Here is a 24,184-nt window from a genome sequence, read left to right on the forward strand (position 1 = left end):
TTTTTTTTTTTTTTTTTTGAGATGGACTCTAGCTCTGTCGCCCAGGCTAGAGTGCAGTGACCGGGTCTCAGCTCACTGCAAGCTCCGCCTCCCAGGTTTACGCCATTCTCCTGCCTCAGCCTCCCGAGTAGCTGGGACTACAGGCGCCCGCCACCTCGCCCGGCTAGTTTTTTGTATTTCTGTTTTTAGTAGAGACGGGGTTTCACCGTGTTAGCCAGGATGGTCTCGATCTCCTGACCTCGTGATCCGCCCGTCTCAGCCTCACAAAGTGCTGGGATTACAGGCTTGAGCCACCACGCCCGGCTGAACTTTTTTTTTTAAAGACAAGATCTACCTCTGTTGCCCAAGCTGGGGTACATGGCACAATCATGGCTCACTGCAGCCTCCACCTCCTGGGCTTAAGCTATCCTCCCACCTCAGCCTCCCTAGGGCTGGAACTACAGGCACGTGCCACCATGCTTAGCTAATTTTTGTATTTTTCATAGAGACAGGGTTTCACCCCGTTGCCCAGGTTGGTCTTGAACTCCTAGGCTCCTTCTTCTCAGCCTCCCAAAGGGCTGGGATTACAGGCATGAACCACCACGCCCAGTTGATTTTTCTAAACCTTATCTTGCATTTCTTGAGTTGAATTTTTGTAAATTTCTGCCATCATACTTTTCATATACAAGTGTTCTTTTCTGTTCCCTGAAAGTGCCTTTTAAAAGCATGATTTTCTTGTTTCATGGATACAATATCTTCTCTTATCTCACTGAGAACTGTAATTGTAGTTTTCTCCAAGTTTTCTTCCATTTCCTACCCAACCTTTCTTCTGTGTGTGTGTGTGTGTGTGTGTGTGTGTGTGTGTGTGTTTCTGTTTGTTATAATCTCTCTTTCCTCTTTCCTTAATGTGATGCTCATATTTAAGAGTGAGGTAGGCCGGGTGCGGTGGCTCACGCCTGTAACCCAGCACTTTGGGAGACCCAGGCAGGTAGATCACGAGGTCAGGAGATTGAGACCAGCCTGGCCAACATGGGGAAAACCCGTCTCTACTAAAAAATACAAAAATTAGCCGGGTGTGGTGGTAGGTGACTGTAATCCCAGCTACTCGGGAGGCTGAGGCAGGAGAATTGGTTGAACCCAGGAGATGGAGGTTGCAGTGAGCTGACATGGTGCCACTGCACTCCAACCTGGGTGACAGAGTGAGACTTCCTCAAAAAAAAAAAAAAAAAAATGAGGTCCTAAGTAGCCAATTGGAAGTTGCTGCAAATGGGTTACTAAAGGGCACTGGACAATGTCTCAAATATCTGTGAGTTTAGGTCTTTTTTCCATGAGCATGCTAGTTTCTCTAGAATGGAATCCTTCAATTTCCTGTCTGTGGGATACAAACCTGATTGCTGGTGTCCTGGGAGCCCTGCAGGGTGAGGCGATTGGAGATGTTCAGTGTTCAATGAGTTGGCTTTCATTTAAACATTTATTTTCAGCATTCAGCTTCTTCCCTGTTCGCTGCTTCACCTGGTTCCTCTGAGTCCAGCACTTCAAAGAAGAATCAGAAGAAACTTCCAGTTTTCTGTTTGGTTGAGAGAGAGATGCTCACCTGGTTGTGTGGGGTAGAGGATGCTATCTGGACTTCTAACTATTCCTTACCCAGACTTTCAACAAATCTGTTTTCTGCTCCACCGCCTGTCCTCAGAGGTTCCCAGGGCTTCCACATCCCGAATTTGTCCTCATTCTGAGGCTTGAATCAGCATCTTTCTTGCTGGCATCCTAATTCACAGGACCAGATTTCAGTTTCTCAGCTCTGTTGAGTCAATTTCCAGCCATCAGTCCACTTTCCATAGTCCAAAATTTGGCTGACATCTGGACTCACACTGATACCTTTCAGGTACTCTTTGTCTTGTAGGATTTATTTATGATTTTTTATTTCTTTACTGTCATTCTGGAGAGGTTTGGGGAAGCAGAAATAAATGAATGTTCTTATTTGATCTGCCGTGTTTAACCATATCCTCAAATTTATCAGTCTTTTCATTTGTTAATTCTGTTTTTTTATGTTATATAACCTATGATAAAAAAAAATTCACCTTCAATTTTTTCTAATCATTTCTAAGTTTGTTTTTTATGTAACCTAGTTTATCATAGTGTGTAGTAGAAACTTTGAATCTAAATTTTCTGTTTCCACAAAATTGATTGTAACCCTACCATTGATAGAGTAATCCACCCTTTTCTTCCTTATTTGTAATACCTCCTCTATTATTAAAAAAAAAAAAATCATATATGCTTGGGTCTATTTCTAGGCTTTCTGCTTTATCCTATTGATCTATTTGTTTAGTCTTGTGTGAATAGGCACTTATCTTAATTAGAATTTCTCTATAGAAAACCTCTTTGCCTATTTTTAGGTCTTTACTTTTAAAATATTTACTATTGTTTTGTCAAGTTCTACAAAATACGTCTTTTGGAGATTTTAATCAGAAAAATGAATGCATGGATTACTTAGAGGAGAATGTATATCTTTACAACTTCCAGGTTTTCCACTCATGAAGATTATATATTTCACCATTTGGTCATATTTTTCATGCCCTTGACTCAAGTTTTATAACTTTCTTGCACATATTTTATTACATTTATTCCCAGGTAATGAACACTTTTTGTTATTATGAATAGCATCTTTTCCATTATATTTAAAATTAGAGGTGGCTGATTACAGAAACTCTAGGTTTTTGCATCTTGACCTTAATTCCAACAATCTTGCTAAGCTCTTCTATTACTTCCAATATATTTGTAGATCCTCTCGAATTCTCTACACAGATAATCATATAGCAAACAAAGACATTTATTTCTCTTTCTAATCCCAGTGGCTATTTTTTTCTATTTATTTGTCTTGGTTAGGTATCTAGCACATTTTTTTAGTTGTAGAAGAGAGAGTAGTTACTTTATATACTTTCCATTATAATCAATGAGAATGCTTTTAACATTTTATCATTAAGCATGATGTTTGCTATAGATTTCTGGTAAATGCCTCTCATTATGTTTAAAAAGATTCTGTTTCTAGTTTTCCAAGAGATTTTTTTTTCTAAAGTGATTACTAAGTTTACCAAGTATCATTCACCTATTGAGACAATCTTTCTCTTTTCTTTTTTCTACTTCTCTTATTTATTTTATTTTACTTTTAAACTGCTAATGTTGTACATTATATCAGTGGATTTTCAGATTTTAAACCATCTCCGGATTGGTCTTATCTATTTTTTCCACACTGTTGGATTCAACTACTGATTTTTTTCATCTGCGTTCATAAGTGCACTTAATCCAAATTCTCTATTATGTTTGGTACTTTTGTGTCCAATTTTGATATCAAGATTCTACCAGTCTGCTTGTATCATTTGATAAACCTGGGTGTTGGCAAAGGTTTTATTTGACTGAAAGAATCTGGCAAGGGGTGTTCTGCTGCCTTTTACAATTTTCAAATCTTCTTTTCTATTGAATAAAGTAGACATTTTAAGCTAGATGGAGGTATATTTTTCATGACTAAATGAAGTAACTAATTTTGAATTAAAAAACGGCCTGTTTTTACTTTTCCCAAGTTGACATGCAAGCAAAATATAATTTCTTGCTACTGATCTACATGATAGCAAACACTCAGTTGTAACTAAAAAAATACAAAGAATTGTCCAGATATTTTCAAATGTCTTTTTAGATGTATTATGGTTTGATTAGGTAGATCTAGCCTATGATAGATAAGCGGTCCTGTATCTGGGATGATCCAATTGGGAAATATATTTCACAGAAATTTCCTGTATAAATCTCGTGTATTTTTAGGGCTGTTTACAAATGACCTCTGGAAAAAGTAAACACTATGAAAGTAAAGTTTCCCATGGCAGAGATTCAGCAACATGTATCTTTTTTTTTCTTTTATTCCCCTTCCTTTCTTTTAAATTCTTGATTGTTTAAAAAAAAGTAGAAGGCAAAGAAAGAAGAATTTTTCAATATCATGGCATACACTATATGAAATTTGTTAAATTTTTCTTCAAACTATATAGTTCCTCCATGATAAGTGTATTTCAAATACATAAAATAGATTGTGTGGTCACTCATCCACTATACCCTATATGTGAGATATCCAGAATTTATCTAGGGAAACATATTATTTTTTTTAATCAAAAGACATAACCCAAAAATACTTAGCCATTTATCTTCTAAAAACCATGCAAAATGCAGGTCCCTGCTGTGTTTCCTGTTGATAATATTTTCCCCATTTGTAGCACAACTTTTCTTTCCTCTGGGAAGCTGGTATTTATTTTATTCATAGATTGCAAAATTATACCCTGATGCTGTTCCACCAAAGGGCATTATTTATACAAGCAGGGAGAGTGTGGTTTAGGATATAATCAGCAGCGGTAATGGAAAATAGCACTTTCAAACAGGCCTCACTGAGTTATAGAGGATGCCACCTGGAGACCATGCACCCGGAACTTCTCTGGACATAGGTCATGTCTTTGCACAGACATCACTGATTTTGCTGTTTTCTGAACTCCCTGATGTCGCCCTACAATATGTTCAAGCCCAGCAGTTTACCAGACTATGTAGTATTCTATCTTTCCTCCCTGTCTAGATATGGGATGTCCCCATCAACAAAACTGGCTGTGTTCCGAAAATTTATTTCTAAATCATTTATCTGGGATCAGAAGACATTTTCCCACAGGAACAATTTTATAAACAGTGATGTTCCACAAATGCCTGCTTGTGCCACAGTGTACCTGAAATGCAACATTGACTATACGATTCCTACCAACCATTATTTATTCTTTTCTCTGGGAACGTGCATTCCTAGTTCTATGTTGGGATGCCTGAGGCTCATCTCTCCCTCTGCCTGGGAGTCTCGGCTATAGCTTTTTTGGGCTGTGCAGCAGTAGCAGTCAGGAAGAGGCGAGGGAAGCAAGCTTCCCAAGAAAGAGATGAGTGTAGAGAGTTGATATGGATGCCTCTGGGTAACTCGTTAATTCTGGAAAGCTGAAGAAGGAAACTGACAGTGTGAATTAGTTACTTCCTAACTGTTCTAAAAGAGGCACAAAGGGCAGGGACACTTTCATAAACTGAGATCATTTCTAAGTCACATCTTCAAAATAGGGGAGGGCATATAGTAAAACCTCACATTTTTAAAGACCAACCTCTGGACTTGTAATTAACCAGGAAAAATATTGTGAAACTTCTTGGTCAGTGATGAAACAGTCCAAACATACAACAATGAGACATAGATCTTGCACCTATACCCAGGCCTGACAAATAGTAAGTGCTCCAAAAAAGGGATTTTCACTTTTAATTAAGTACTAATTGAGTGAATTCTATATTGAAAATGACAAGACTATGTGTGGGCCAGTTACCTTCATTCTCTTTAGCATCTCCTAATTCTGATCCTCTTACAGCACACGTCCTAACAATGAAGGGCTGGTGAGAGCACTTTCAAGAAGCCACCTGAACATTATGTCACCTCTGCAGGATATATGCATCTGTCTACCCCAGCCCAAAGCAGGTGGTGCGTCTCTTCATGCCCTCTCTGACGTGCATCAATTTCTAGGAATTTCTAGTACTATCTCCACATTGTCAAATCTGAGGAAACAAAAGAGATAAGGAGAGGAAAGTGAAGTCAGTGAGGATATCCAAGCCTGTAGGACCTTAGGTTTATTCTGGCCAGTATTACCCGCTAAAAAAGACCTAAGTTTTTGGTTTCCCTTCGGTCACTTGTTTTTATAACACACGCCGACATATTTTGGGGAGTTGTGCCTCTTTCAGGCTAGAATTTAATCTGCACAGCAGACCCAGGTCCTGTCTCCTTTAGGTTTTAGAATTGCATAACAATTTAAACTCATTTTGTACGTACAAGTACTTTGAAAAGAAATATACTATTAAGACTCTCTCTGGTAAGAAGCCTTCCCCACCCCCACGCCCAATAAACTGATCTGTTAACTTTTTGTTTCAGAGACTGTGCTTTCTTTTTATTGCTGCATTCGTGTTCTACAAGACAGCCTCTCCAAGATGAACATTTCTTATGATTGTTCCTGACAATGGATTCACTTCCAGAGGCCCTGCTAAGGATAACCAAAAAAGGGCATGCAGCAGGCTGGTTTTGGCAGCCTGCACGCAGTTTCAGAGCTTTTTAGGTCCTGGGTTTTCTGATGAGTGATTTCCTGAGCATGCCTAGGGAATGACAGGCATCTCCACAGGCAGGCTGCATCCACCTTGGCTGGTGTGTCGTCATTGGCTGCCTATTAGAAAAACGACAGGACAATGCATACCACCGCCTGCCGACTGTAAACATAGGGGATATGTGTTCACTTAGCATGGACTTCTGGGAGGGGCCAAGGAAGGGCGGTCTGGAGTTCTATTGAATAGAGCAGTGTGTATTCGGCTGCCTGCCTGCCTGCTTGCTCTCTGGCTGTGCTCCTGCTTAAAGAAATCAGTCCTTCCTTTCCGACTTAGTCCTCGGGAAGAAGTTTCAGCCTACGAGGTAAGGCACAGAAGGCTTTCTTTTTTTCCTTCTAGAGAGAATCTGGGGACTTTCTCCGGTTTTCAGTCAACATTCCTGGCTAAGGTAGCTGGAGATGCAAGAATGTTCGAGGCAATAAACCATGCAAACTCTGGAGCCTGACTGGACTTCCCTGCCATACGGATATTCCCGGAAGGCAAACAGGATGAGATTTCAAGTTTTGTTTTTAGAGTTGGGACAAGAAGAGCGACCATATAGAGACTTACATTTAGGGAGCACTGGCAACTTTGATTAGGATAGCCTTTTGTTTTGGACAGCCATATGAGATTATACCTGATATCCAAAGGCCAGTGTTAGCAAATCTACTGCACCAGACTGCTCACACAGTCTCTTCTGCATCTTTTATTGCTAAAGATTTAAAGTGGTTTTGCTTTAAAAAAAAAAAAAAAAAAAAACCAACAATTCTTTAGGTTGATGAGAAGCCAAAAGGAATGATTTTTTAACCAAAGGCATTTGCGTTATAGTCTGCTGCCAGTATTTAAAACTAGACTTCCAGAGTTGCAAGGAAATAAGATCAGCTATGGAGAGATCACTAGCACCTAGCACTGGTTGGGTTAATGTCACTGATGGGATATTTGCTAAGACAGAAGATGCCTAGGCTGGTCTGTTTCCTATAAAACCTAATAACAAGAGAATGCATGCGCTAGTGGGTGTGTTTTGAGAAAGCACATTTAACGTCTTACCAAACTATTTTTTAAGAAATCTTATTTTCTGTTTGAAAGTGTGCCTGAGTGTGTCTAGATAATCTGAAGAGATGTCGATTGGAAATGTGGTGTAGAAAGGGAAGAGGCAGTCCTTTATATCGAGATAGACATATTTGGGTGTCTGAAACAGTAGTACAAGGCAGTTAGTTGGTAGTAGCCTGGAATTCCTTTTAGAAAGAGCTGATTGTAAGCGGTGGGGGAATTTTAGTGCTGTGGCAATACATGGCCAAAAAAAGTGGATGAGAACAAAGTGCTTGGTATTTATAGATCCCTTCTGTTAACAGGACTATGCAGATGGACTTGTAAACTGAAAATCCTTCTAATGTGTTTGCCAAAACCCGACATATACAGCTAGAACTTGAGTGAAGACTAGATGCTATATGGCAAGCAGGGTAAATCTGATGATTTTTTAATAGTGCTGGCTATGAAAGACTACCAGCTGCAAATGACTGATTCAACTGGATTTTATTCCATGGAATGCGGTGGTTTGGGGTTGAGATTCATTAAATAACCTTTTCCCTTTGTATTTAGAAGTTTGGGGATAATTTTCTTGGGAATGCCTCTTTCTCCTTCTAGAAGTGATATATGAGAACCAAATTCCCTGTGAATTTCCTTCCCTGGAACAGTTCTGAGTAAGTGTGAAAGAAAAGCTGCAGGCGAAAGCTATAGTTTAATTACTGTCCTTCCCTCGAAGAGATCAAGTTCCAAACTATTTTCACAGTGTTTTTAATGTCAATCAAAATATGGAGAGCAATTTTTCTTTTAACTGTTCTCTAAACCATGAAGGGAATGCAGTTTGGAAGGAAATCTATAATCTTGGGATTTGAGGATAAATTCCATTTTGAAACCAACATCTCAGAATCCCTGAAAGTTCAAAATGCGCTATGACCACTCTCTCCGGATCCCCATCCCCTCTCTTGGGCTCCCCACCCCAACAACCATAAAGACACTTTAGGTTTTTCAAAGTAACACTTTAGGTGTTCTGCTGTATAGGTAGAGATAGAGAGAGAGGATTTGAGTTTATGCTGAATTTTAGGCAGTTCTTTGTGCTACTTCCTTCCTGTTGAATGTTACCTAGAACATATTTCCCCACATAGTGAGGTCAAAGGAGCACGATGAAAGCACAGTAACTTTCATTTCAGAAATATAATCGCAAAATTTCAGAACAAAAAGTCACTAAGAGTTGAGCCTAGGACACACAAGGAATGTATGTACAATGGGTTGATCCATAAGTAAAGCGCAGGGTTGTTTCAAATATTCGAAGCAAATAGAATGTGTAATTTCAATCATTCCAATCAAAATATTTCCTCAAGTAAATATACAATTCTTATATTAAAGTTAGGAGAAGAAGAACCAGGCTCAAACTGCAGCTTAAAGGATTTTACATGAGGTACATGAAAGCATTTCCTGACAGTAAGGCAACTGCCTTATTATTAGCATTATTAACAATTCTAATTGGCTCCTGTGACTGGTCTGAGAATCTCCTCCTCTTAGGTAGATAGAGTAAGTTTGTCCTATGGTCAGCCATAGAAAGTTCCAGAATCTAGCCCAAGTATTCTCTGTTCTAATAATTAAAATGCACCTCAGCGGGCATTTTTGTAGAAACACCTGTAATTTTCTCCATTTGCCATTTTCATGATAGTGTGATTACTAGTTAGTCATTCCTTAGCAAGACACAAAAGTGACTTAGAGATGGGCATGAAAAGAGATTTGCTAGTTTCCCATTTCCTGTAGTCTATCACATGTCTCAGAAATGTGGTCGGGGGACAGGAAAAATGCTGATAGAGTGGTATGCAAATAGCATGGTAGGACTAAGGAGGAGGTTAGAAAGATGCTGCCAAAGAATTTTCAGACTTCAAAAGGGGATTTTCTGCATAAGTTCTCTTAGAGCCTGAGAAGATACCATTAGCTCCTTACTGAAAGTTCTTCATCTGTCAGGGTAATCCAAGTTTGCTATTGGAGAGATGCCCATAAGTCCTGAGTAGAAGGGTAGCTTAAATAGATACTTTTGGCAGAGGCTTAACTTATGAGAACCGCTACAAAATCTCAGTTCTAGTATTGGTTCCTCTACTTAAGTAACCCTGACCTTTGAGGAAATCATCAGCTTTTGACTACATCTTGGAGTGCAGAATGGACATTGGTCATGCTTCTCCTATGTCCCATAGTGGTTAAGATGTCCAAATGAGATGAAGCTCTTTGCCCCCTCTTCCTTGCAGATTCTATACCTTGAACTGCCTATCATTTGAGTCCTCTGGATATTATGCTCCTCTTGGCTGGGATCCTCCACTTCTTACCTAGTATCCCTAATGATCTCTTCCTTTCTCATATTTGAGGACCCTTGAGTGGTATCTTCTCGCTCCTAGTTCTTTCTAGAGCCCTGAGCCATGTCCAGTGAATACTGGTCTATCCCAATGTTGTCTGAATTTTTACTTTGATGATCACAGACCAAGAGGACACAAATATAAGGAAGTGGAATAAGATGGGCCATCAGCGGTACAAGGCAATATCCAGGAACCAGGAAATCCAAAGATCCACTTGAGCAGAAGACCAGTGAGAAAGTGCTGACAACATAAAGGCCTTAGTAAATGAGGCAGCTTCTCTACCTCTAGCCAAAAGCATGGAATGAATCCCAGCACGTCATGCCTGGGCCTTGTAGGAAGGGCAAGGAAGGCAAGAACACCTGGCTGTGGTTCCTGTTGGTATTGAAACCAGACTGCTCCTCGGAGCTCGCCTCTCACCTCTTTGCCTCTGTCTTTAGTGCTCCCAGCTGTAACTGGACCCTGGTTGCATCCCTAACTTCCTTACCCCCAGGCCTCCACCTCTAGCCTCTTCCCCAACTCCCCCATCCCCGTGCCGGATAGGGAACTTTCTTGATCCAACATTGACTATTTGCAGGGACCAGCTCTAAGATTAGGCCCAGAGCACAGAAGAACACTCTAGCACAGATGCGTTCTAGCTAGGGAAAGCCACTCACACAAACAGAGGAGATGTCAGAGCATGTTTTGTGGTAAGGACCCACTCTGCTTCTCATCCCAAACTCACAACTGGCAGGCTGTGGGTAAGGCTGTGGGAAGGCGGTAGGGGGGAAAGTATGACCTGGGCTGTGAGGGAGGGGTGATGAGGTTGTTCCCTGTGTTGTTCTTCCCTGTGTTGTTGCTATGGAAACCTTTGAGAATCTGATAAAAACTGTGAACCCTTAAGTTCCCTTTGTAAACCCACCCTTCATGATTGACAGGTGAGAGACCTTTGAGCTGGGGCATGTAAGATGGGGAGTGGGGTCAGGTGTGGATTCCCATAGAAGACAAGGCTGGATGGGATCAGAATACAAGTGGAGGTGTCCATTTTTGTTTCCCAGATCTGGAAGGAAGAAAAGAGGGGGTAAATACACAGATGTATAGGCGGAGATTGCCTCATATGGCCTCCATTTCAAAGAAAAGAAGATCATTTCTAGAAAAGAAGCAGTTTTCTATGGGGAGCTCTTGGGGGCTAGAGAAATCCAGGAATGGCTGCTATTAAGTGTACGTGAAAAGAACACCAAGAAGTTAATAAAAGGCTTGCTAAGCAGCAGTGAGGGAATAGTTGAAGGAAAATACATTTTTAAAAAATTTTAGTAAATTGGGCACTCATTTCAGTACATGGCTTTTCTTTGAAAATGTATGTATACGTATAAATGATGTATAACTTGAGGATAAATTGCTTTGTGATGGTATCCTGAGGCTTCTGGCATTGTTTTGTGAATACTCCATGAAAGCACTTGACTAAAAGGGAACAACCTCACTTGGAGATAAACATATTAAGTAGGAATATATAATTAGTTCCTTGTGACACCCACATATAACATTCCTCATCATTTGTCTCAAGATGTATTGCTGAGGAACCAGGCTGACTTCACTTTGTGCTAAAGACCGGCAGGACCAAGGCAAAGTGCCCAAGAGGCCCAAGGACCAATTGGCACCAAAGATACTAGTTCCACTGGGCTCAGGAGGACCAGTCTAAGCCAGAATGGATATAAGTTACAAAAATGGGCTAAGTTGCGCATGACAGCCAGGTGAGTAAAGAATCAGAAGTCAGGCAGAACTTAGCGAAGCAGTGTATGGATTAATAAGGTGAAGTCTGGGGGAGCACGTGGCCCAGTGTTAAGAAGAAATAGACCTCTGTGTGAGCAAACTTTGGTAGCTCAAGTAAAGGGCCAGGATTATAAGACATAGATTAACGAAGGGGAGGGATCACAGGGATATCCAAGAGCAGAAGCCCAAACAGGACCAGGGCCCAAAGAGAATAGAGTTAGAGTCAAGGTGGGTGAGAGGATCCCAGCAGCGGTCCATGGATGTTTACTCCATCCCTTTCCACTAGTGTGACTCAGCTCAGTGCACGTGTCTGCCTCTTTCTGTTGTTCTATCAACTGGAAAATTTCTTCTGTGCTTCCAGGTCCAGTCCTGAGAGAGGAAGTCTGATTGGTTCAGGCAAAGACTATTGTCTATGGCAAATCCTTTAGTAGGAGGAGGACATCAAAGGCACAGACAGGCATGCCTACGGATAAATGACTCTAATCCAGGCAGTGGTCACCCCTGGGCAAAGAAGAGCTCAATGGGTAATTTTAGTTAGAAGAGAAATTGAGCATGGAAGGCAAATTAGCTGAAATGTCCAACAGCTCTCAATGGGAATCATTTGAATTTTCAGGTGACTAAATTCCTAGAGAGGCAAACACCCAAAGAATGATTACACAGTTCTTGATGATCACTGTGACATGACCCAGTGAGCCAGTGTTAAGGGAGATTAATCTGGAAGTTTGCACCACTGACAACTGAAAGGATAAGAATCATCTATCTCAGAAAGATTTTGGGAAAAAACATTCTGGATATTATTGTTGGCAAGAAACTTCATATGAACCTTCCATGTGATATGGCTCCCTTCAAATGAAAGCAGTCTTGAAGATTTAATGTGTAATGATTTAACAATTTTAATAAATAAAAACAAGCACAACTCAATGTAAACCACAATACATAATAAGGTGAATGCATAAAAGCTGGTGCACTCTTAATCACTGGAAGTTTCAGATCTAAGCATTATTTGCAATGTAATTTTTAATCCATTGAGCACCCATCATTGGTGTTTGTCAAGTAGAGTAAAAAATCCCCTGAGTTCTGCACAGTTCAGATCCCAAATGGGACTCCGTGCTCTGTTCTGGGCTCATTTTTCAGAAAGACACGGACACATATGCATTCTAGGGTGAGCATCAAAGGCTGGAGGGAGTCAGGAGGCAAAATATATGCAGAACAGATAAGGGATCTAGAGCTGTTTATCCCAAAGAAAAGAAAATGAGGAGGCCACATAAATATCTTCTAATATTTGGGGTACTTTTATATGAACATGGGAGAAGGCATTTGTGTTCCTCAAGGCAGCAGAACAGCATTGAATATATAAATTCATAGAATTTTTAAGCTGGACAAGACCTTAGGAGCTCATTTAGTCCAAGGAGTACATATAATTTTTCATCTGTATGCCAGCTCCAACCAACTGGCATGTTAAGAAGGATTCTGAGGATGAGTCTAAGCTCAGAGGGGAGGGGAAAATGTGGTCACTGATAGTGTTATCTGTTGTGGAAGAAAAGGGCCAAGTCTACTCAAGTACCATGTTTTAGTCTTCATTAATGTGGTCTGTAGGTTTTTAACCTCTGGGTGGTGGATCCCTGGGAGGTCACAAAGTCATTGCAATAGGTAAACAAATCTGTATATGCAGCAAGTGCTTTTGGCAAGCTGCTGTGAGTAAATAATACATCTTACATCATATGTGCTACTATTTTTTTAATTATATACCTACATTATAATGATAAAATGCTAATTTATTTAAAAGAGTTATTGAAGTCATAGTAGTTTTGGTTTTGTGTTTTATAAATGAGTGGACTTAAAACATATAATTATGTTATGCGTGGGAAGGTTGGGACAGGAAATTTGGGATCTTAAGTAGAAATTCTTTTTAAAAGAGGAAACTGTGATCTACTTTTTATTCTCCAAAGCCTAGCCACACCAAGTAAAATTATATATGTATTTGTAGGTTTCTTTGATTAATGTCTGCCCTTTCTTATTGATCTGTCAGATACATAAGGGCAGAGAACCTCTATTTTTTTTCGTTCATATATTACCAGTGCGTGGCACAAGGCAGAATCAGAATAAATATTTGTTGAATGAAAGAACTAACCAAGTAACTTGACCAAAGTCATCCAGTTAATTCGTGGTGAGATAGTTCCAAAACACACAGCTCCTAAGTTCCAAGCAGTTAACCTTTTCAAGATACCACATTACTTCCCCTGATAGTAAGAGAGCATATTTTAACAGTTAGCAAATTTAGGTTATACAATGCAGCCCAATCTGCCTATATACCCGTGGATCTTAACCAGTATCTTAATCAGAATCAACTGTAGAGCCTTTTGAAAATACACATCCCTGAGACCTATCCTCTGGAGATTCTGATTCAGTAGGTCTAGAAGGGGGTCCAGGCATCTGTAGTTTGTAAAAGCTCCCTGGTGACTCTGATAAAACATCCTGGCTCAGAAACAGTTCTGTGTACCTATCGTTAAAATAATTGATAGTAGATGTATGTAGTTTCTTATTCCTCAGAAGCCTATGTCTTTAGTTTTGAATAATTTCTTTCTAAAAATTATAGTTGCATATGCCAAATAATCGGTTTGGCCAGAAAAGCAAAACCTTAATTTTGCTTTTTTTTTTTTTTTTGGTTTAAGCACAAAGTTATCAACCCCGTAAGGTCAAACTTTTCTGATGAGATTTCCAGCATTTGCTTTTGTAAAGCACTGGAAATGTGGCAAGAATAAAATTTGTCATGCTATTTCCCACTTCCTTTTCCAGCCATCATTACTAAGGGAAATTTAGGCTTAGGGGGAGGGGTGAATCTAGGAGAAAAAAAATTTAAGCATTTCTGTTCTTAGGAGGTTTTGAGCACATATTTCGCTTCCTAGGAAAAGCTAAAGATGTTTTTCTCTGTTTCCACTTTGTGGTGAGGATGCGCAAATCCTAAGGAGGGGAGAAGCTTCCTCCACCTCCACCCTCACCCCTACATCTTCTCTAGGGCCGGAGTCATCACAGCCCCTGGTTTAGATGCTTCCCTGGGTGGCCCTTTTGAAAGTATGTGGACCCTAAGAGACAGGAGACTTTGAGTGCATGGATGGGGGATAATTTGCTTTTGCAGAAGGACAGAAAATGTATCTCTAGGTTCTTCCTTTATTCAGCAGTTAGGAATTACATACTCCGTATTGCACAGAAGAATCTACCATAGTCAGAGCACTGACTGCATGAATTATATTCACTAATGATTGGAGACCCAAAAGTTTCTCTGTAAGAGTGACCTGATCTAGTAAGAATGTCAAAATTGTTACTATATTTGTACCCATGCTCTTTGGTTTAGAGGGTAGGTGCTTCCCTGTGTACACAGAAGCAGAGCTTGTTGGAGAAGAGCAGCTAAAAAGGAATTAGATTAGAATCCACCTCTGTACAATGACATCATCTGGACTCGGTCTCCTTCATCTCTAACACTGTCCCCACTTTCTCTGCACCCCAAACTCATACTGGCTTCCAAAAGCTGATTGTTAAACTTTCGAGAATTTTGAGAGCCAGTTGTAAAACACAGCCATTATAAAAACTAAATCATATAAGCTTACAATTAAACACATTATATGAAAAGCCAAGATAATAAATACTCAAAATTCTTCCTAATTATTTTACTATGTTTCACTATTATCTATTCTCTTGAGGTTAGTTACATCTATTGTGGCTATATGGTGGAAATACTGTATAAAATGCTGTGCAACTGAGCTTTTCTTCCCAATTCTTCATTCAGTGATGTTATATTCAGAACTTGAAATTGACCATGATGGAAGTAATTACACCACAGAAATCAGCCCATGCTACAAAGCAGACTCCCCTCCCCCTCACCCAAGAACTTGTTGCTAAACATTGACTAGCACGGCACTGATCCTAAGGGATGCAGTGGTAAAATTAGCTCTGCTTTGGAGAACCCATCGGAATACCTCTGTCGTTCAGTTACATGCATATTCATAATGTATGCTTATGATTGCATATTTGTTTGTTTGCTTGCTTATTTATTTCTTCTGCTCCCAGAACATAAGCACTATGAAAGCAGAGACTTTGTCTGCCTTTTTCAGTGCTGTGATTTGAGCCTAAAAATGTGCTGTTTCCTGCATATAGTATTAATAAATGAGTTAAATGAGGGAAAGAAATAAACGTCAGGTTGGTAGTGGTAGCTCACACCTGTAGTCCCAGCACTTTGGGTGGCCAAAGCAGGCAGATTGCTTGAGTGCAAGGGTTCGAGACCAGCCTAAGTGAAATGGTGAAACCCTGTCTGTACAAAAAATACAAAAATTAGCTGGGCATGGTGGTGTGCACCTGCAGTCCCAGCTACTTGGGAGGCTAAGGTGAGAGGATCACATGAGCTTGGGAGGTTAAGGCTGTAGTGAGTTGAGACTGCACCAGTGCATGCCACCCTGGATGACAGAGTGAGACCCTGTCTCAGAAAAAAATAAAAAGTAAAAAGAAAAAAAGCCTATAATTTCTTCCTTAAAGATACCTGAAGCCAATCAATGTTCATGTTGGAGCTCATTAATTTCTAGTGAATTGTATCACTGCTCAGTGTATAGAACAGTGCCTGGCACATGCTAAGTAGTGTATAGATTTTTATTAGGAAAAATAAAATAAGTTATCTTCATAACAGCTAATTTTACAGATGAAGAAACTGAGTTACAATTAGATTAAGTAATACAGGTAAGGTCCCACAGCTAGTAAGTAGCTGGGTCAGGATCTAAACCCGGGATAATCTGGAAGCATTGCCCACCTTCTTCACCACCATGCTATGCTGCCTCTTGCTAATTACTCCACGTGACTGAGACTCCTCTTTTGTTTGTATTTCTAGAAAGAATTGCGATCTATTTGAGAACAAACTTTGGAGTCAGGAGAACTTGAGTTTGAATCTCAAATTCACCACTTTGCAAAATGGGGGTGATTTCTCCTCCATTTTGTAGTTGTCACAACTGCTAGAAATAATATCTCAAAACTGCTTTGCACGTACGTGATAGACACTAAATTACAAATGGTCAGTTGTTGGTTGTGATTTCCTGTGGAGGCTATCTGTAAGCGTGGGGCTTAGCCACACACTGCCCCGTTGCCTCCTCTAGGCCATCCTGTAGACAGATTAAAAAGGGCTGACTGCTTCTATATTTGGGGTCTCCAGGAGGTAAGACTAGGACCAATAGATACAAGTTCTAGGAAGACCTATTTCAGATCAACTTACTCACTGTCTAAATAGATATTTCTATCTCTGAAGCATGAACCTTGGTGCTCTACAGAAAGCAGACTACTTCCACTGTCCTCTTCAACCAGAAGGTTTACCCGCTTGCCCTTATCAACAAATGTGTGCTACCTTTAACATTTTAAATCATTTTATCTAGTATAGCTAGAGAGTTGTATTATTCCTGAGATTGGGTTGTTTTGTAGGTTTTCGGTGTTTTAGAGCTGGAATGAGTGGGAGTAAGAAAAGAGGGAGGGAGGGGAAAAGAGAAAAAGAGAGAGAGAGAGAAAGGAGAGAGAGGGAGGAAGGGAAAAGGGGGAAGAGGAGGGAGGGAAGAAGGAAACTGCAATTTATCTGGAGAAAAAGTACTGAACTTGGGAGAGAGACTGAATAGCAATGGATTGATAGTTATCTGAAGTCCTCACAGGTTAAGGATGGTTGAGAAGATAAGCTAGCTCATTCAGCTACCTTGCTGGCATACTAGCTATGTGGCAGGCACTGTTCTGGTTGAGGACTGCTCTCTCAGAGCAGTAAAGTAAATCAAATAACTTGCCCAAAGTCACACTGCTGGAAAATGCCAGAGCTGTTCAAAGCTGCTCCCTAACGCCAACCCTCTCCATTTCCCTACGGCTATCTGCTCTGCGTCTTCCCCCAAGAAAGCGATGGAAACCAGAGCAGGAGGTTTCCGTAACCAGTCATTATAATTTGTCAGGGAGCCATGCTGCAGTTCAACCAGACAAGCACATTGTCATTCTCTGCCATATAAGGAAACAGAGCTAAACACCATTCCTTTCACTATTGACTGGAGAGATTGCTCAAGTTAGAGTTAGACAAGATGAGGATCTAGACCTAGAGCAGTTAAATTAAATTAAAAAAAAAAAAAAAAAACAGAAAAAAGAAAGAAAGAAAGTCAGAGAAGTACTTTTTGTTTTCTTTTTCTGGTACCAGAGATAGTTTAACAAGCAGTTTCCATCCTTCTCCCTGACTCAACGGGAGATTTTCTCTGACATTAGGCACTAAAGGATTCAACTACTTGTACAAATACTTCAAGCTGTTTTGGTGTTTGATTACGTAAAATTTTTTTAAAAGGCAGAGGATCAGTTGAGGTATTCAAAAAGCCAACATATCCAAAAGGTACTCAAAAGGCCAAGACAGAGCTGCTTCTGTGTGGGTCAGGTAGAAAGTCAAGGACTGTATTTCTCTGTCCAAGGATTTACAAAAGAAGTTAGTCTCCACTCACCTTCCAGCCACTCTCAGAAAGAGCGCTTATTAAGAAGACTTTACATTTAAGTTTGACCTTCTTGTCCAAAGCTGAGAATGTTCACGGGATCACTCTTTGCCTTAAGACTCAGACACAATGGGCACTTTGTTTGTTTTTTGTGTGAGATGAAGTCTCATTCTGTTACCCAGGCGGGAGTGAAGTGGCACGATCTCGGCTCACTGCAACCTCTGCTTCCCGGGTTCAAGCGATTCTCCCACCTCAGCCTCCTGAGTAGCTGGGATTACAGGCACACGCCACCATGGCCAGTTAATTTTTTGTATTTTTAGTAGGGATGGGATTTCACTATGTTGGCCAGGCTGGTCTTGAACTCCTGACCGCAAGTGATCTGCCTGCTATTGCCTCTCAAAGTTGCTGGGGTTACAGGGACCATGCCCGGCCACAATGGGCACTTCAGAATGTAGGCTCAGTAACCAACTTTATAAAGGGAGAAACAGAGGCATGAACAGTTGAAACCATTTCCTCAAAGACAGCCAGTTCCATCTTGCCATACAGAGAGCCCACACTTTCAGATAATTCAAAGAGGCATCATTTAGTGTCCCCAGGGAAATGAAAAATAAAAAACCAAAAACAAAACCTGTAAATAGTCTGGTCATCTTCTCCTAACTATCATCTTTGATGAGACTGCATCTGGAGTACTAGTTTATTAGGCATACCCAAGACTGAGTAATTTATAAAGAAAGAGGTTTAATGGACTCACAGCTCCACATGGCTGAGGAGGCCTCACAATCATAGTGGAAGGCGAATGAGGAGCAAAGTCATGTCTTACATGGTGGCAGGAAAGAGAGCTTGTGCAGGGGAACTCCCATTTATAAAACCATCAGATTTCCTGAAACTTATTCACTACCATGGAAATAGTATGGGGGAAACTGCCCCCATGATTCAGTTATCTTCACCTGGCCCTGCCTTTGACACATGGGATTATTACAATTCAAGGTGAGATTTGGGTGGGGACACAGCCAAACCATATCAGACGTCATAACAAAATGCCACAAACAAATTTATCTCTGGATGGAGGTTAGAAGTCCCAGATCAAGGTGTCAGCAGGATTGGTTCCTTCAAGGGCTGTGAGGGAAGTCTCTGTTCCAGACCTCTCTCCTTTGCTTGTAGATGGTTATCTTCGTGTTCACATGGCATTCTTTCTGAATGTGTATCTGCATCCAAATTTCCTCTTCTTTTTTTTTTTTTTTTTTTTTTTTTTGAGATGGAGTTTCGCTCTTGTTGCCCAGGCTGGAGTGCAGTAGCACCATCTCGACTCACTGCAACTTCCGCCTCCCAGGTTCAAGCAGTTCTCCTGCCTCAGCCTCCTGAGTAGCTGAGATTACAGGCGCATGCCACCACACCAGGCTAATTTTTTGTATTTTTAGTAAAGACAAGGTTTCGCCATATTGGGCAAGCTGGTCTCGAACTCCTGCCCTCAGTTGATCTGCCTGCCTCGGCCTCCCAAAGTGCTGGTATTACAGGCATGAGCCACCGAGCCTGGCCTCCTCTTCTTATAAAGACACCAGTTGTATTGGATTAGGGGCCACCTTCATGACCTCATTTTAACTTAATTACCTCTGTAAAGACCCTATCTCCAAATAAGGTCACATTCTGAGGTCTCAGGCATTAGGACTGCTTCAACATATGAATACTCAGGGGAGATACAGTTCAACCCACAGTATGACCCAACTCAAAATGGTGGTAGAAATCCATATGACACATTTTCCGAAGCTCAAGTGCCAAAGACCCTACTGCCACTGGTGTTCTATCTTTCCACTGGGTCTAAGGGAATGCTTTGCTAGAAATCCCTTGGCCTTTTGAACTTGCCTTTGACATTTACTTTCCGCCTTTCTCAATATGAGATTCTGATCCCGTTAAAAGTCAAAAGAGGTTTTCGAAATGACGCACTGAAGTACGGCTTCACATACTGTGGCCTATCTGTGGACAGCTATGAAACCACGGAGGCAGACCATCTGGTATGAGGCCTTTGGGAGCCAAGGGGGGGCTCAGTGGGAAGGCTTGGCCAGGGCAGCCTGCAAGCCAGGGAGGCAGGCGCTGAGAGGGGAGCAGCTTCAGGGTAGCCCGCCGGGCCAGGGAGGCAGCCACAGAGGGACCTTGTGCGTGCCTGCACAGGGCCCAAAGAGGGTGGCCCTTTTCCGTCATTTTTATATATGCTGATCACAACCACAAATCCCCAGACATAAGGAAAAATATTTGAAGCCTACACATATTTGGGCTCTGAATCATTTGTCTCTTGTCTTTGTTTTCCTCTTGCTCCTCTCTATCCCTCCTTAAATTTTATACTTTTCTCTCAACAGCCCTTCTCACTTTATCTGTCTTTGCTCTAATTGGTTCCAAGTGCCTCTACATTGTGTCTTGTCTCCATTTTCCATGTTCTTTTTTTAAAGTATTTTATTTTAGCCATTATTTCTCTCTGTCCCTTCCCTAAAGCTCTTCTTGGTGCCCATTTCCCAGCTTTGGTCCTGCTCATGGCTTCTCTGTCTTAGGCCAGGGGTAGTCTGTAGACAGGATGACGATGTATCATCAAACTGGGACATTTGAAGAGGGAAAGAAGGAGCTGTTAATAAATTCCCGAAAACGCCGTCCTGAAGTGGGACTGTCCCAGGCACTCTGGAGTGGATGCTTATTCTATCATGGTGTGGTTTTCTGCTTTCCGTAAATCTCTTTTACCTATCAACCACTCCCTCTATTTATATACCTTTCTTTTTTAAACCTTTTATGTTCTGGTCCTTCTTTTTTATTTCAACCCCAAGAACCTTTGTGTTTTTGTAGTTCTGTCTTCCGTTATCTCCTCCTCATTCCCTTACTTTCCTCTACTCTGCTCTTTATCTTGTCTCACCACTTCAATTCTTCTTCTCCCTTGATTTCCTTCTTTTGGGTATAGACTGGACTGCAGCTCACAGCGGCCACGCCTGTCTGCCAGGATACATGCAGAACATAGTCCCTGCATTTCGGAAACAAATCAAGGCACAGCTGAGCACATACACTGTACACACTTCAAAATAAGCCACCAAATGTTACAAGCTGCTTTGGGTCTCAGAGGAGCCCTGAGTAGACTGTTCACCCTTTCAGCACCTCTACCCAGAGACTAGAAGAATCCCTACAGCACGCAAGCAGCCATGCCTGTTACTGTTATGGAGACATGTTCTGTGTATGTGTCTAGGCTCTCACGGGATGCATTTCCTGTATGTGTGCCTATGTACACTAGAATTGAAAATGATGAAAGTCTATGACCCGAAAAACAAACAGAAAGTGACAGGTGAAGCTAGCTGTGCATTGCCTTTGTTATGACTTCAGTAATCTGGACCATCTTATCCTCTAAAGAAATGTATACCAAAGGGCTAGCAATGGCTGCTATAGGTTTTTTTTGTTGTTGTTCTCAATTGAGTCAGAGTCTCACTCTGTTGCCCAGGCTGGAGTGCAGTGGTGCAATATCGGCTCACTACAACCTCCACCTCCTGGGTTCAAGTGATTCCCCTGCCTCAGTCTCCCGAGTAGCTGGGATTACAGGTGTGTGCCACCACACCCAACTAATTTTTGTATTTTTAGTAGAAATGGGGTTTCACCATGTTGGCCAGGCTGGTCTTGAACTCCTGACCTCAAGTGATCTGCCCGCCTCAGCCTCCCAAAGTGCTAGGATTACACCGTGCCCGGCCTGCTATAGGTCTAACATAATTAACAATAAACTTTCAGGCAACAAGATAGAATAAATATTTATTTCAGTTCTTTTTAAATGTTCTCATGACACAGTCATCTGCAACTTACGGTTCATTCTGAAAAATTACTTCAATTTTCCAGATATTCCTTGGACTTAAGGTTGTGCAAGGAAGGCCTGAAACTCCTTCCCAACTTGAAAATGAGAAAGGAAGAGTGTTTTTCTCTTGTAAATCTCTGGAAGCCAGTCCACAGATACCTGAAATACTTGACAGAATGGCACTGTGTCAGCTGTCAGGAGCTGCTCTTGTCTTTTCTATTTATTTATTTACTTATTTGGGGATTTTGACCATAATTTTCTTTCTCTCTTTTTTTTTTTTTCAAATACTCTAAAAATTAATGAATGAGGAAAGAAGACAGTTGGCTGTGTCCCCACCCAAATCTTATCTTGAATTCGAGCTCCCATAATTCCCACGTGTGGTGGGAGGGACCCAGCAGGAGGTAATTGAATCATGGGGGTGGGTCTCTCCCATGCTGTCCTCATGGTAGTGAATAAGTCTCGTGAGATCTGATGGTTTTATAGAGGGGAGTTCCCCTGCACATGTTCTCTTGCCTGCCACCATGTAAGACATGACTTTGTTCCTCATTTGCCTTCCACTATGATTGTGACACTTCCCCAGGAACTGTGAGTCAATTAAACCTCCTTCATTTATAAATTACCCAGTCCTGGATATGTCGTTATTACCAGAGCGAGAACAGACTAATACAACAGTATACAAGATATTTTATGAACGGAAATATGGGTTTTGTTCAAGTTCTCTCCTTCCTTCCTCTCTCTTTCCCTTCCTTCGCCCTCCTCCTTTTCTTTCTTTCTCTTTTTCCTCATTCTTCACATTCTTCCAGTTTTTGTTTCTTCTCTCACTGAGACAGATATGGCTGGAAATGTGCTATTACTCTGGGGCAGCCTTGTGCTTTATCCATGGTGGCCTATAGCTCTCTTGCTTATATATATCTTTTTATGAAGATTGATGGTAACAAAAAATACTTCACCCACACTCTGTTGGGTAGGTATATGGTTATGCGATGGTGGAACGGAAATATCTATCCAGAGAGCTCCCTACTGCCCTAAGACTTGATAGAGTCATCCCCAGCCAGCCTGGAGCCACTGACCCACCTGTGTCTGAGTAACTAGGAAACAAGGAGTATAGGAGTTTGAGAGTTATTTTTGTTTTTTATTTTTTTAAACTTTCGTGCCTTTGCCTATTTCTGCTCTTAGATATTCTGTTAAAATAAAACAATTGCTCTTTCTGTGGGAGTCATTTCTAGCTTGCTAATTCTTTTTTGAGAGAGTGTTTGCATGAGGTTTTAAGTTTTTAAAGTCTTGGCTCTTACATTTTGTAGGAGCCCTCGACTCCAGATAGTGGTCTAATAGAAAAGTAGCCCTGGCTCTTGTCTCATGTCCACAGCTGATAATCTGTGTGACTTTGAATGGCCTCCCTGTGCCTCAGGCTTCTTAATTATAAACTGCCAACAGCCTTTTCCCTTCTCTATGATGCCAAGGTAGGGAGCAATGTGATCTTTAATACAAAAGGACATTAGGCAGTAAAGTGTCTTAAAACATAGACATGGATTTCCTCTCTTCTTCCTTTGAGATATGAAGACTTTTGCTGGTTGGTTTTTGGGTGAAGATAGAAATCATATATTTATAAAGGAAACACCCCATATTCAAAGTTCAGAATTTGGGGTTTCCAATAATCATCTCATGCACGAGAGCTGACTCCCTCTGCTGGGGCTGCCCCACCCCCACTTCCAGCCTTTCGTTCTTTTATTTTTATTTTTATTTTAGAGATAGATAGAGTCTCACTCTGTCACCCAGGCTGGAGTGCAGTGATGCAATCATAGCTCACTGCAACCTTGAACTCCTGGACTCAAGCAATCATCCTGCCCCCGCCTCCTGAATAGCTAAAACAACAGACACGGAACCATCACGCCAGGCTAATTTTGTACTTTTTTGTAGAGAAGGGGTCACCCTGTGTTGCCCAGGTTGGTCTTGAACTCCTGACCCCAACTGATCCTCTACCTCAGCTTCCCACAGTGCTGGGATCACAGGCCTGAGCCACCACACTGGCCGCATCCTCATCTTTAAAAGCAATATTGAGAATCATCTTGTTTGGAGAAACTCTGATAGTTTCCCCAACTGCTGAAAAGGGAGGATTGAAACAGATTGCCATTCAATTGAAGCTTTTCCTCTAATGGAGTGAGAATTTTTTTTCTTTTTTTCATTTTTTTTTTTTTTTGAGACAGAGCCTTGCTGTGTCACCCAGGCTGGAATGCAGTGGTGTAATCATAGCTCACTGTAGCCTCAGCCTCCCAAGTAGCTTGGGGCTACCACATTTGGCTAGTTTAAAAACTTTATTTTTCGTACAGATGAGGTTTCATAACATTACTCAAACTGGTTTCGAACTCTAGGGCTCAAGTAATCCTCCCACCTTGGCCTCCCAATATGCTGAGATTGCAGGCCTGAGCCACTGTACCCGACCCAGAAAACTTTTTTAAAAGCTTTATCTGAAACCAAAGCACGTAGTGCACAAAGGCAGAATCTTAGAATCTTGTTGCCCTCATATTTTCTAAAACTGTCTTTTATCAGCATTTAAGTTTCTAACACATGAGATCACATATGTGAAAGAGCTTGTGCTTTGTAATATCTGTGATTTT

At 41.1% G+C, this 24,184-nt stretch overlaps 1 protein-coding gene across 7 annotated transcripts in view; it reads left to right on the forward strand.

Moving 5' to 3' along the window:
- The window catches only part of CALD1 (caldesmon 1), a 241,611-nt gene that overhangs the window by 28,798 nt on the left and 188,629 nt on the right, over positions 1–24,184 (forward strand). For 6 of the 7 annotated variants that reach the window (XM_017887717.1, XM_017887718.1, XM_017887720.1 and 3 more), the window contains exon 1: positions 5,958–6,475. The exons of the other annotated variant lie outside the window; for it this stretch is intronic. The gene's annotated coding sequence lies outside the window, so the exon portion shown is untranslated. Of the gene's footprint in view, positions 1–5,957; positions 6,476–24,184 lie in introns of those variants that run through there. 7 annotated transcript variants of the gene reach the window in all.

The sequence above is a fragment of the Rhinopithecus bieti genome, unplaced genomic scaffold (genome assembly GCF_001698545.2).
Source record: "Rhinopithecus bieti isolate Rb0 unplaced genomic scaffold, ASM169854v2 scaffold_17275, whole genome shotgun sequence".
Taxonomy (NCBI): domain Eukaryota; kingdom Metazoa; phylum Chordata; class Mammalia; order Primates; family Cercopithecidae; genus Rhinopithecus; species Rhinopithecus bieti.